Here is a 14,788-nt window from a genome sequence, read left to right as displayed (position 1 = left end):
AGGACTAAGGTGTGCCTGACCCAAGCCATGGTGTTTTCAATCACCTCATATGCATGCGAAAGCTGGACAATGAATAAGGAAGACCAAAGAAGAACTGATGCCTTTGAATTGTGGTGTTGGCAAAGAATACTGAATATACCATCGACTGCCAGGAGAACAAACAGATCTGTCTTGGAAGAAGTACAACCAGAATGCTCCTTAGAAGCAACGATGGCGAGACTACGTTTCACATACTTTGGACATGTTATCAGGAGGCATCAGTCCCTGGAGAAGGACATCATGCTTGGTCAAGTAGAGGGTCGGTGAAAAAAAGGAAGATCCTCAATGAGATGGATTGACACAGTTGCTGCAACAATGGGCCCAAGCATAGCAACAATCGTGAGGATGGTGCAGGACCATGTAGTGTTTCGTTCTGTTGTGCATAGGGTCGCTATGAGTCGGAACCAACTGGACAGCACTTAACAACAACAGCAACAACAACCCAGCTTAGATTTGATCCAAGATCTGTCTGACTTCAAAACCAATCCACAGAATAAATGAGAGTAAATGTAGTGATTAAATTGTGTTCCCAGAAAGATATGTTGAAGTCCAAACCCTGAATACTTGTGAATGTAACCTTGTTTCAAAATAGGGTCTTTGAAGATGCTATCATTTAAGTTAACATTAGATCCTAGTGGAGCAGAATGGGTCTTAATACAATCTGCATGAATCCTTATAAAAGAGGAAAAGAGAGACAGAGACAGAGGAGAGATGGCTGTGTGAAGACAGAGGCAGAGACAGAAGTGATCTACAGGTCAGGGAATGCCACAGATTGCCAGCCATTGCCAGAAACTAGGAGAGAGGCATGGAATGAATTATCCCTCAGAGCCTTTGGAAACAATCATCATGGCCAATAACCTGATTTTAGAATTCTAGACTCCAGAATTATAAGACAATAAATTTCTATTCTTATAAACTACCTAGCTTGTGGTGTTTTCTTATGGCAGTCCTTTGAAACTAACACAGTAAATAAATGGATGCTTGTATTTGTATGTAAGTAAAAAAATAAACGGAGTCTAAATGAACCAGAATGTTCCTTAGAAGTGAGGATAGTGAGACTTCAACTTGATTACTCTGGATGCATCATAAGGGTAGATCAATCACTAGAAAAGGACATCATGTCTGGTATAGGGCCATCAAAAATGAGGAGAACTCTCAATGAGATGGATGGACGCAATAGCCACAGCACTGGACTCAAAACATATCAAAGATTATGAACATGGTGGGGGACCTGGCAATGTTTCATTCTGTTGTGCATAAAGTCTCTGAGTTGGAGCTGACTTAATGGCAACTTAACAACAACAAAGGATGCAGTGTAGGATGATCTTATACCCACAGATGCTATAAAGCAGCACAATCCTCATGGTCTGCAGGGAATCTGGTGTCTGGGGCCTAAGAACCAAGAAGCTCAGCCACCTTTCAGTCTCCAAAGTGTTGCTTGGCTAATGAAGAAGACTTAGAATTAGGGTGGAGGGAAGAGGAAGAAGGAAAGGGGAAGGAATCTGTCAGAATCTTGCTCTGTTCTGCCCATCCCTTCTTTGGCTTAACACAAAATTTCCTCAAATTCAGAAAGAAACAACACAGAGATTGTTTTGCCTCTCTCAGTTCTTCCTAAACTCGCAAGCTCTTTCCCACAGGTCCACAGAACTATCAAATATCCACTGAAGTGGAAAAAACAAGAGGCTCTCTATACTTCCAGTCTAAGCACGGGAGTCCCTCTGGGGATGGCCCTTTCAAAGAGACTTGATCTGTCACCTCAGTAATTACACCATCTTCAGCAAATCCCCCCAGTGCCTCCAGCAGATCTCATTCTCACTGGAAGAGGTAGCCTGGAACTGTAAGAATCTCAACTTATTGTTCAGACTTGTGGTGTCACAGAACTTTCTTCCACAAGTAGATTTTATCTGTGCTCTCAACACCGGGGCTGGAAGGGGTGTTAACCCCTCTCACTGGGAACACCATGGAGTTCCTCCAAAGAGCTGGCATCAAGGGTGTGGAGGTAGCTGAGGCAGTGTGAGGTGGGCAGTAGGAAGATGTGCTCTACCACTCTGAGCCCTCTGGATTTGCCTTAGATGCTCAAACATACTAGGCTCTCTCTGGTCTTAGAAGTTCTCACACTTGCTGTTATCTCTTCCTCAAAAGCACTTTCTTGACCCCTTCACAATTTCAGTCCAGACTTCTGGTCTCAGTCTAAATATCACCTACTCCAGAAAGTCTTCTCTAACCCTCAGATTTTGTCGGAATAGCAGAATAGTTAAGAGTGTGGACACTGGAATTGCTAGACCTGGATTTGTCCCCTCAGCTACTACTTACTAGCTATGGACTTTGGGCAAATCGCTTCATCTCTCTCTGTGCATCAGTGTCCTCTTTGAATATTAAATTGGAGGAGTAAAGTCGTGAGGATTAAATAAGTTATGACATATAATTTACACAGAACAGTCCCTGATATATAATGAGAACTGCATAATTGTCACTTATTTTTGTTATTGTTATGAGCTTCCTTGACTGCACACTTGACACTTGCAGTTACTTGTCCAACTTCTCCATTTGCTCCTAGGTTTCAAGTTCCAAGAGCTTCATAGAGTGTGTCTGTCTTATTTACTGCTAAATTAGGAGGGCTAGCATGGCACATCAAAGTCTGAATAGATCTTGAAAAATGAGTGAATTATTCAATGGATTGAAAATCTTCAACAAATGCTGAAGTGACACCAGCCACCTCTAAAAATATCTCTCATGTGTTCTCTTAATGCCCCAGGGCCTAGCACAATTTCAGGCTTCTGAAAGACAAGAAATAGATACTTTTGGGTGAGCAAATGACACTTTTCTGGGAATGTGGAAGAATAATAGAAATAGGAAATGCAATTGCCAGGCCATGTGCAAAAATACCAGAGAATGTTTGTTCTTGGAAGCCCTTAATATCCAAGGAAAATCATTTATGATAAAGTGACTTGCCATGTGGTAATCAGCAAAAACGCAGAAAAGAAGCATAATTACAACTTCATCAAAATTACAAACTTTTGTGTATCAAAGAACTTTATCAACAAAAGGAAGAGGCAACCTACACTTTGGGAGAAAATATTTGGGAACCATATATCTGGTAAGGGTTTAATACCCAGAGCAGATAAAAAACATCTACAACTCAATAACAAAAAGACAAACACCCCAATCAAAACATACACAAAGTAATTGAATCGACATTTCACCAAACAGGATATACAAATGGCCGACAAACATGAAAACATGCTCAACGTCATTAGTCATTGAGCCCCCACTAGAATGGCTAAGAAGCATAATTGCAGTTACCGAGGGAATATGTCTCAGACAGTTCTGGCCAGATGTTGTGGGAAAAAAGAACAAAACAAACACCTTACTAGATCAATAAAGATTTATTTCTGCTCCTGCTATATGTGCAGTGCTACTCTGCAGGGAGGCTCTGCTCCTTGGGATCACTTAGGCATCTGGGATAACAGAGGCTCTACCATCTTATGATGTTGCCATCGCAACAGAAGACTTCAGTCTTTGCTGCAGCAAGGGAAAGAGCACGGCGAATCACACACTTAGAATTTCAGGGAAAGAAAAAAAGAGCCATTGGATCTGACTCTTTTGTACATTTCCTAGAAGGCAAAATCCTGTGGAAAGAGAGTGGGAGTGAAAATGCATTATCTTAACAGCTGGTACCAGAATTTTCTTAAGAAGGAAATTGTCCTTTTTAAGTAACGTACCTTAGTAAGTTTCTTGGGGTAGAAGGTGGGACTCTAAAAGCGTGGGTGTTGGCAGTCACTCTGGCAACAAAGAAAAAAATAAGCTATTCTGCATGAGGTAAAAGAGAAGAAATATAAAGAAGAAGAAATCTCTTTTGTTCCTAGGAAGGGAAAGATGGTTAACAGAGTGAAGAAACAGAGAACGGACAAGGGAGGAAGGAACCAGCAATATGGCAAGAAGCTGATATGCTATGTTAGGTGGGTGGCAAGTCCCTGGTGGTGAAAAGGTAAAAACTTTTTGAAGTTATGTGGTTGAGATACAAGCTGTGCCCCAACCTTACACATCTTCTGTAAAGTCAAAAACATGATGCAGCTTAATATGAGCCTGCTGTATGTATGTGCATGTGTGTGGAGGAGGTTGAGCTTCCTATCTCGGCTGACCATGTGTGGAACTGAGACACCATACAATAGAGGGTGAGATACCCCATAAAGCAAGGAAGCTGAAGACTAGTGCCAGAGGCAGCCATAAGAAACGTAAAACACCTCGGAATCATCAGAAATATGGAGCAGGACTTTGAACTTCCTGGAGATTAGGATGAAAGTTAGAACATATTTCATAGATCACAAGGTGTGGGAAGATCCTGGCTGTCATCTGAGATACGTAAAAATTAAACCCTCATTGTCTTAGTCTGGGTTCCTTAAAGGAGCAAAATCAGTGAAATGGCTCATGAAATTATGGGGACTGGCAAGTCCCAAATCCATAGGTCAGGTGACAGGCTGGAGACCTCTGCTGGTTCACAGGATTGTGGGGACTGTCTAATCCAAAATCTGCAGGTCTGGCAGCAGGCTTAAGACTTCAGCAGGCTTAGGGAGTCTGTCAGTTTATCATACTCTGGGGCCTTGTTGGTTGCTATGATGCTGGAACCTATGCCACCAGTATTCAAATACCAACAGGGTCACCCATGGTGGACAGGTTTCAGCTGAGCTTCCAGACTAAGACTAGCAATAAGCACCTGGCCAACTTGACAGCATCTAACAACAACAACAAAGAGGTCAGGCAAGGAGAAGAGTGAAGGGTTGAGAGAGAGTGAGCTTTGCCGGATATCCATTTATATACTGGAGGCAGACCACATCCCCAAGGAAATACCCCTTTCAACTTATTGTCTGACCACATCAGATCACAACATGGAATGTCATTACATTATATTACATCATAGAAGAGTAACCAGTCCAGTATCTGCCAAACCACTGAGAATTACAGCTTAGCCAAGTTGACACATAACATTAACAATCACACTTATAAAAGCAATTCTGCTCTAAGGCCTTGAAGTTGTAAAATTGTTAACTAAAAATGAAAGGGTTTATGGGAAGGATGAGGTTGGGGAAGATCATTCAAAACTGTTTGTAACCAGAGCACTCACAAAAATGTTGTTGCTGTGTTCTGTCGAGTCAATTCCAACTCATAATGACCCTATAGGACAGAATAGAACTGTGCCATAGGGTTTCCTAGGCAGTAATTTTTACAGGAGCAAATCTCCAAGTCTATCTCCAGGTCTTTCTCCGTGGGTTAGAACTGTCAACCTTTGGGTTAGCAACCAAGCGATTAACCACTGCACCACCAGGGCTCGTTCACAAAAACATTAGCAATCCTAATCCAAATACCAACACAGTTAACTTTCCAACAGCAAGCACACTTAGGCCACAGTCAATGTTCAGCAGCTTTCCAACCTGAGCCTTGTGTCTTCTTTGAGTACTAATTTCATCAGAATTAAAAATCTGACCCAAGGTATAGTTTTTTCCTGAGCCTGTTGATTTAATATGTGGGCTATATCTTCCCAGTTTCTCCAGAAGCTTAACATGAGACAAGTGCAGTAGTTCTTGAAGCCTTCACACTAGCTATTACATGAGCTAATGAAAGGCATTTTGTCTTTTGGTCTCAGGTCTTATTTAACTGTAGGAAAATTTGCTCCTGATCACTTTATGTCCTGGCAACATTAATGTGAGGGGGAAAATTATGAATGAACTAACATGACTTCCACATTACACAGACATCATTTTCCTCTTAATCAATCAAACAAACAAAAACCACACCCATTGCCATTGCATCAATTCCAACTCAAAGCGACACTATAGAATGAAATAGAATTGCCCCACGGGGTTTCCAAGGAGTGGCTGGTGGATTCAAACTACCGATCTTTTGGTTAGCAGCCTGAGCTCTTAAGCACTGCGCCACCAGGGCTCCAAACCCGTTGCCTTTGAGTGGACTCATAGCAACCCCTAACCAACCACATATGACATAATTCATGTCAATGAAATGTGTTGTGGCAGAACTGACTCCGCTGACTACTTGCTTCTCTCTTTCCCTTCTTTGGTTCTTTGAAGCAGAAAACCAAGGCCTCCAGGCGTCCTGGAAGCCCATTGAATTGCTGATCCAGAGTCCTGCGTACCCCAGGGAGAATCCTTGCCAACAGCATCTGCAGAGTTCCTGGGGAAAGCCAGAGAAGTCAGGAAAGGCAGACTCTTCTCAGAGCCCCTGGCATCTTAAACAGCTTCCTTCTCTTTCAAGATTGAATTTTGCCTTAGAAATTTAATTGTATTTTCAGAAAATTTTCATTGTCATATATTCATTCTTACAGTCTTTCATTTATTCATTCATTTTTTTTCAACAAATATGTATTGAGTATCTGTTTTAGTTAAGTAGAGGATATGGAACATGGATATTTATTAACATGTGGTGTGTGTATTTTCCAGGCTATTTCCCTCTGTAGATTTTGAAATCTTTCAGAACAAATACTTATCTCTCTATCCTATACTCTAAGTCAAGGCATGACATAGAACAAGTCTCCATAAATCCTGTTGAACAAATGAATAGTTACTACAACTTACTCATGCTCTGCATCAATATTTATATATTGATAAATCTAAAAGACTCTAAACCAAAACCAAGCCTGTTGCCATCGAGTTGATTCTGACTTATAGCAACCCTATAGGATAGAGTAGAACTGCCCCATAGGGTTTCCAAGGAGCACCTGGTGGATTCCAACTGCAAACCTTTTGGTTAGCAGCTGTCTTAGGCTGGGTTCTCTAGAGAAGCAAAACCAGTAAAGTGTATAAATATAAATATAGAGAGAGATTTATATCAAGGAAACAGCTCACGCGATTGTAGAGGCTAGAACGTCCCAAGTCCGTGGATCAGGGTAGAGGCCTCTCCCAAGTCACTCAGCCGCAGAAGCTGGCAAGACCAAGATCGGCAGGTTGAAGAGCAGGGCTCCCACTCACAGGCTATGAAGATGGACAAATCCCAAGTTTGGCAGATAAGCTGACAGCTCAAGTCCCAAGAACTGGAGATGAGGCGACAGGAGGCAGCCGCAGGATCTAGAACGAGCAAAAAGCCAGCATGTCTGCTTATATTCAGATGCGGGCCACACCCCCAAGGAGACTCCCTTTCATCTGATTGGCTACTCACAGTATATTCAATCATGGGAGTGATTACATTAAAACACTGAGAATCATGGCCCAGCCAAGTTGACACACAATCTTAACCGTCACAGCAGCTGTAGCTCTTAACCACTACGCCACCAGGGTTTCCAGACTCTAGACATCATTTAACCCAAAGAGATCTTTTTACAAATGGGGAGATTAAATTCCTAAGACAGAATGATTTGCCCAAGGTTGATTTAATAAGGCCAGTTTAATAAGCGACAGTGCTGTGACTGGATGAGTTTTCTAAATTCTACTCTTTCTAGTGCTCCCAATCTTTTTTTGAATCCGTAAGTACCCTTCATACCTGCCCATGTTTGGAGAAAGGAAGTAGATATCACACTTATTTTAAGTCATGCAACTTCGTACATTCTTCGTGTGTGTTACTGGTGTTATCTTGGAGTCTTGCAGTAACTCCATGGTTTTGAAAGCTGAATAAATGACATCAAACTGAATACATTCTTCTGCAATTTGTTTTTCCCTCTTAACTTTGTTTTTGAGATTTATCCACGTTGATGATTGTAGCTGTAGTTATTTTACCCCTTATTTATGTTTTATGAAACACAATTTATTGATCCATTTCAAAACAGGCAGACATTTGACCATGATTTTTGTGATTTTAAAAAACAATGCTGCAATGAACATTCCTTACATGCCTCTTAGTACCTATGAGTTTATGTCAAGTATACACCTAGTGGTAGAATGCTGGATAGCAGGACTTGTGTACGTTCAACTTTACGAGTTGGTGCCAAGTTGTTTTTCCAAGCAGCTATTCCATTACCCATTCCAACTATGAATGAATGAGAATTCCTGTTGATTCCATCTTTGGTGCTGTTAAACTTTCAAATTTTTTTCAATTTAATACGATTACTTTGCCTTGTTCTAATTATTAATGAGGTTAAGAACTTTCTGTTACATGTTTAGTGATCAATCATGTTTCCTATTCCATGAAATGCCTGATTTTATCTTTTACTTGTTTCTCTATTTTCTGGTTTATCTTTTCATATTGTTTCTTAGGCTATATATTCAAGATATTAATTTTTCCTAGGTTATATATATTCCAAATGCTTATCCCAACTTTGTGACTTATGTTTGTGTGTCTTTGATGAATAGAAATTCTTAAATTAGATGTAATAAAATTTATCAAACTTTTGCTTTATGGCTTGCACACTTTTGTGTCTTGTTTAAAAATCCTACCCTATGCTGAGGTCAGAAAGACATTCTCTTATACTGTCTTCTAACAATTTTAAAAGTTTTCTTTCACATTTGAATCCTAGATCCATTTGGAAGTTACCTTTATGTGCAATGTGAAGTAGAAACCCATTAATATTTTTCCATATGGGTAACTGATTAGCAATATATATTGAAAATAGGCCATCACTGCCATTGGTATGAAACATCAGCTCCATCATATATAATGACTCCATATAGGTGAGGGCTAGCTGGTGGGCACTTTATTGTGTTTTCTTGGACTATTTGTTTCTTTTGCACCAGGAGCACACATTACTAATTACTACAGCTTTATTCTGAGTCTTGATATCTGGCAGGGTGAGTCCTGCCTGGTCTTCTATCAGACTGTCTTCTCTATTAATTGACTGTAAGTTCTCCATTATGACTACTAGAATCAGTCTATCAAGTTTCAGGAAACTTCTTCTTGGAATATTGATTGCAATTTTGGTGAATCTAGAGATGAATTTGGAAGGAACTGACATATTTATAACATTGGATTTTCCTGTCCATTAACATAGACTCACTCTCCTAATATTTGAGTTCCATTAATGATTTTCATATAAGTTTATAATTTTCACCATAAACGTCTTAAACAACTGTTCTTAAATTTAGTGTGGTGATTTTTAGATTTTGTAAATATTATTTGTTATTGCATTTTCAATTTGACTGTTGCTAATGTGTCTTGCTTTTGTGTCTTAATCTTTTATCTGGTAAGTTTTCTAAACTCTCTAATGTATTATACTAATTTTCTGTAAATTCTTGGAAATTTTTGATGTGTAAAATCTTATCATCTTCACGTAATAACACAGCTTCTTGGAATTTAATGAATTTATCTTTTATTTCTTTTGCTTGTTTTATTTTTGGTGACTAGAAACTTCAATAAAACACTGAAAATAGCTGGAGATAGCGATCACTCTCATCTTTTTCCTGACTGTAAAGGGGATGCATTAAATATTTTATGTTTGTGTATGATGTTTGCTGCAGGGTTTCTGTGTATCCCTGGAATTGAATTTTTTTTTTTCAATTTTCAAAGCTTATAAAAGTTTTAATTTAATCAAGAATAGGTGTGGAATTTTGTTAAATTAACTTTTGCATACATTGAAGTGATCTTTTATTAATAATTTCCTCCTTTAACCTGGAATGTAGTTACTGTATTTCCACCACCTATTTGTCATTTTGTTGTACTGTGGTGACTTGCATGTTGCTATGATGCTGGAAGCTTTGCTACTGGTATATAAAAAACCAACAGGGTTACTCATGATGGACAGGTTTCAGCAGAGTTCCCAGACTCAGACAGACTAGGAAAAAAGAACTGATGATCTACTTTTGGAAAATTAGCCAGTGAAAACCTTGTGGATCACAACAGAACATTGTCCTACTTGCTTGCCTTGAGCACATCATCAGAAAGGATCAATCGCTAGAAGAGGACATCATGTTTGGTGAAGTAGAGGGCCAATGACAGTGTGGAAGACCCTCAGTGAGATGGATTGGCACAATAGCCACAACAATGAACTCAAACATGCTACCAATTATGAGGATAATGTAGGAATGAGCAATATTTTGTTCTGTTTTACATAAGGTCACCATGAGTAGAAGTTGACTTCACAGTGATTATAATTTTTTCTCATTTTGAATCAACCATGCATCCTTGGAAGAAACTGGCCATTATCATGCTATATTATTATTTCATGCATTGCTTATATTTAGAGAGAGAGTGTATGTGTATGCATGCATGTGTAATCAGGAGCTGAAATTTTTCTGTAATTTTCTGTTCTTACAGTAGCATAATATGGGTTTGATATCTAGATTACGGAAGACTTAAAAATAAATTGGGAAAATTTCACCATTTTATTTTACATTTAAAAAATTATTATTAATTTACGTATAGTAAAATTCACTCTTTTTTGATGTACATTTGGCATTGTTTACTTTGTCTATTTTAACTCTTTGAATAGGTGTGCAATGGTATCTCAACTAGTGGCTAATAGTGTTGAGCATCTTTTCATGTGACTTCCGTGTATCTTCTTCAGTGAAGTGCCTGTTCAGAACTTTTGCTTATGTTTTTAATTGGGTCATTTGTTTTCTTACTGATGAATTTTCAAAGTCCTTATATATTCTGGATACAGGTCCTTTATTGGATATACGATTTACAAATATTTTCTCTCCGTCACAGTACCAGTCATTCTTCATGTTTCAACTTCCCATTCCAACCAGTAGGCTATTATTTACTTTTCAGATTCCTTTGGTAGTTTATTTATTTATTTTTGGCTTATACTTTTTAGCTGCAATCAGTGGGAAAGATAGGCTGTAGAGAGTTAATTTCATCTCAACATGCACCAAAAGTTAGTCATTTTATATTCTTCAAAAGCTTTTGTGAAAAACTGGAATGATCAGTCCCTTTATGTTTTATAGAATTCACACTTGAGTCCTGGTGGGTAGATTTTAACCATGACTTCAATTTTTTTTTTTTGTGGGGAGGAATGGTCATAAGACCATTCAGTTTTTCTATTTTCCTTCAGTCAGTTTGGTAATATATACATTTTTCTAGGATTTTGGGATTTCACTTAAATTTTAAAATTTATCAGCGTAATGTTCTTTTATTTTAATTACTGTTTATATACAGTTATAGCTGTACTTTGTTGCAATGCCATTTAATTGTGCCTCCTGTTTATCTTTTCTTCCTTTTTTTTGTGGAAGGGAGTTAATAACTGCATTATTTTTTTACACAGACCAACTTTATCTTCTCTATTTTATATTTGCTTTCTATTTCATTTCCTTCTGCTCTCTTCTTTATTATTTCCTTCCTTCTGCTTTCTTTGAGTTTTTGCTCTTATTCTATTTGTAATTTATTTCATTGGGTGTGTTTATTTCATTTATTTTCATCTATTCTTTATTATAAGCATTAAAAGTTCAACTTTCTCTCTACGTAATACCTTAGTTGTACATCACATGAATGTAGGCTTATGGTTAGGAATTCTCAGGATAGACTTTTTTATTTCTATTAGTTTGTCTTGTATTTCTAATAGCTTACTCCAGGAGGGAAATCAGTCTTTTTTTTTTCTTTCGTTTTTTTTAAAATTTTGTTGTTGTTGAGAATATACACAGCAAAACATACACTAATTCAACCATTTCTACATACTCAATTCATGACATTGATTGCATTCTTCAAGTTGTACATTCATTCTTACCCTCCTTTCCTGAGTTCTTCCTCCCCCATTAACAAAAAATCACTGCCCCTATCTAATCTATCAAGTTGCTGTTGTCACTTTGGTCCCATATAGACAGTTCTTACAAGAGCACAAAGCTCAAGGCAGATATTCTTTACTAGTTAAGTTAAACTATTGTTTGGTTTTAAGAAGACTTAGGGGATATTTTTGGTTTAAGGTTTAAAGGTTATCTCAGAACAATAGTTTCAGGGGTTCATCCAGCCTTCATGGCTCCAGAAAGTCTGGAATCTATGAGAATTTTAAATTCTGTTCTATATTTTCCCTCTTTTGATCAGTATTCTTCTATGGAATTTTTGACCAAAATGTTCTTTTGAGGCTTTCCTAGTTTCCTGTCCATTTTATGGGCCCTGCATCACCACCACATGCTCTGTTGGTTTCTCTTTCCCTCAGGAGGGTGCATCTGTGTGTGCCATGCCTGATCCTTACCCTGAGCCCAGAATTTGAAGGACTATAAATGGTTGGCAATTGTCAGCTCACCTAAGAAGGACTCTTCTTTCTCTAGAATTTTCATTCATCTACTTTTTATTGCTCACAGAGCTCTCAGATGTCTTTAGAATTCTGAGTTTTGCAATAACCAAATTTTTTAGTTGATATAATGAGAATGTTAGCCTGCTATGATCTACTACACACTACTCTGAAGTAAAAGCCCTCTTTGGATATTTTAAAACTATTTCTTATATCCTTACGAGTCATAAATTTATATCTTTAGTTTTGAATTCTCCCCTGAGCTTTGAATTCAGGCTTTCAGCTGCTCTGAGACTCATACACCTGAATGTCCTACTTATAGTTCACACTCAGCATATCCAAAATTGAACTCACCATTTCCTGCATCCTCTTCCAAACCAGCTCAGTCCTCTGGTGTTCCTGGCCTCAGTTGACGGCACCACCATCTCTCTAGTTATCCAAGCTGTTACCATAAGTATTCTCCATACCACATAGTTCTAATGTGAATTATTGTCTGCTTACCTCATATCTGTAACCGCAGTGATTGGCTAATGGGTAGAACCTTGATTCAAGATAGACCAATCAGAACACTTCCCTGATAATTTTATGTCTAGACCTGGAGTGAGTGAAGACATTCATCTGGAATCATCTGGAAGAATATATGCCTGTAGCTCCTATAGACCATAGTTCTAGCCTCATGAATAATGCAGGGCTGAGAGGGTGACATTGACATAAAAAGAGTAACAAAGATAAAAAAGAGAAAGACTATCTTATTGACATGTTTGTCCATCATTCTAGTTATTTGTTATCTTCTCTAGGTTGAGTTAGATGAGAAGTAAATTTCTGTAGCCTCAGCTCAGGCTTCTATTACATACAACCAGTAGGTCTCTGACCTAAGAGAGTATTCAACAAATCTGTATTGGAATTAGAGCATAGCATGAAGCTAATATCTGAGAGAACATAAAGGAGAATAATGAGCTGCTTATAGAAGCTCATAATTAAATGAGGGGTAGAGAGGTAAAGCACACACTAAAATTATCATTGTGCTAATGTTACCAGTGCTAAGTGCTGCTGTGTCAGACAGGATTGAAGAATACACTTCCACAAAGGCTTTATGGAGGACAGGAAGAAGCAATATTGTTTCAACGGATATAGTAATGATGTTGTTGTTCTGTTCCATGGAGTCGATTCTGACTCATAGCAACCCTATAGGGCAGAGTAGAACTGCCCCCACAGGATTTCCTAGGTTGTAAACTTTAGGGAAGCATATTGCCAGGTCTTTTCTCCTGCAGAGCAGCTGGTGAGTTTGAACAGTCAACCTTTTGGTTAGCAGCCGAGTGCTTAACTATTCCACCACCAGGGCCCCTTATAGTAATGATAAAACAAAAAAACAAACAAACAAACAAACAAACCTTTTGCCATATGACTCCTAGGACAGAGTAAAACTGCCCCATAGGGTTTCCAAGGAGTGGCTGGTGGATTCGAACTGCCAACCTTTTTTTTGGTTAGCAGTTGAGCTCTTAACCACTGTGCCACGAGGGCTCCATAGTAATGATAGCTAATGTTAACTGACCACTTACTATGTGTCTGACACTCTTCTAAGTGTTTTGCATGTAATAACTATGTATATTCCTTACAATAACCCTATGAGGTAGATACTGTTATTCTCTCCAGTATACAGATGAGCAAACTGAGGCACAAAGAGATTACATAATGCCCAAGGTGGCCCAGGTAACAAGCGCCAGGGCCTGCATACAAACACAGACAGCCTGGCTTCAGATCCTCTTCTCCTAGCCACTGCACTATAGTGCCTCCTAATGGTCAATTAGGCATTGCAGTTGAACATCACATGCAAAGGCAGGATCATGTGAAATTTCAGGGTAACATGAATTTCCATTCGTGTGGAGTAAAGATTCCTGTGGAAAAGAAGTGGAAGGTAAGGCTGATATCTCACATCCTAAAAGGCTTCCAATGCCATGTGAGTCTGGACTCGATTCTGTTTTCCTGAGGTCAGTATAGCTAAACGGTGTTCAGAGACACAGGGCACGCTTGAAGTGCACTGCACACAGGCAGCTTGCTGCAGGGACCTGTGGGGCTGAAATTCAGCCTGTGCATCTCTCCAAGCTACAGGTGGTATCCACCTGGAGATGGCATCTTATAATGTACACAAAGGGCTACATTTAACTAGTTGCAGCCGGCCCATGTCCTCTGCAAGGCTGTTTGCTGTTAGAAAACTGGGAGGCATTTCCCAGAGATTAGCATTTACTGAAGGAGCCTTGGTGGCACAGTGGATAAGAGCTTGGCTGCAAACTGAAGTGTCGGCAGTTTGAATCCACCAGCTACTCCATGGGAGAAAGATGTGGCCGTCTGCTTCTGGAAAGATTCCAGCCTTGAAAACCCTATGGGGCACTGTCCTATAGGGTCACTATGAATCAGAATCAACTTGACAGCAACAGGTTTGATTTTTTGGTTTTAGCAGTTACTGAGGGTATCCCTTGTGCTAGCTAATGACCCAGGTGTATAAATGCATTGACTGTTTTAATCCTTATACAGTCCAGGGAGGTAGGTTATCACATTCCCATTGCAGAGATAAAAACTAAGGTGAAGAGAAGCTAAGTAGCATTTTCAAGGTTAAAAAATAAAAACAGTTTTCACTGAGTCAATCCC

Source organism: Trichechus manatus, unplaced genomic scaffold (assembly GCF_000243295.1).
Source record: "Trichechus manatus latirostris isolate Lorelei unplaced genomic scaffold, TriManLat1.0 scaffold00027, whole genome shotgun sequence".
Classification (NCBI taxonomy): Eukaryota; Metazoa; Chordata; class Mammalia; order Sirenia; family Trichechidae; genus Trichechus; species Trichechus manatus.
The sequence above is the reverse complement of the archived record's forward strand: the minus strand, read 5'-3'. Positions refer to the sequence as shown.